Source organism: Penaeus monodon, chromosome 31 (genome assembly GCF_015228065.2).
Source record: "Penaeus monodon isolate SGIC_2016 chromosome 31, NSTDA_Pmon_1, whole genome shotgun sequence".
Lineage (NCBI taxonomy): Eukaryota > Metazoa > Arthropoda > Malacostraca > Decapoda > Penaeidae > Penaeus > Penaeus monodon.
In genome coordinates this window covers 484,256-484,629 of record NC_051416.1, presented here as the reverse complement: position 1 = coordinate 484,629, position 374 = coordinate 484,256, and the positions used below count along the sequence as shown (strand labels likewise).

The window sequence follows — 374 nt, the reverse complement described above, 5'->3', positions numbered from 1 at the left end:
GGTCTGGCGCTCTTGTTTATGTACCACACTAACCGTAGAGGATTTCTGTTAAGAAGTTACCCGAGAGCGTCTCATTTCTTTATAGTGCAATATTTTGATGAAAGTGAGAAAGGTACCCTGGCGTCACTGTACTTTGCAATGTTACAAGAATATGCAGCTCCAAGGTTTTCTGTCTCATATGTATATATATAAACTACAGGCTATTCGCTGCCCCAGTCATCTCTTCATGCTGAGATGAGGTTGAGTTTTGACGTCATGCAGTGGTTGGCAGAAGGAAGCTTTTTACTTGAGAGATGTTGTGCAGGTTCTCCAGTTAGTGTGAAAAGTGTGCAGCATGTTGAAGGATATAGAGTGCCAGCCATAAGGAAGTTTGC

At 42.5% G+C, this 374-nt stretch overlaps 1 protein-coding gene across 1 annotated transcript in view; it reads left to right on the top strand.

The window, feature by feature from the left end:
- Window positions 1-374, top strand: part of LOC119592871 (cAMP-dependent protein kinase catalytic subunit 1) — a gene marked incomplete at its 5' end in the record, with an annotated part of 28,100 nt that overhangs the window by 24,724 nt on the left and 3,002 nt on the right. The window contains 1 exon segment of the mRNA XM_037941765.1: window positions 1-374.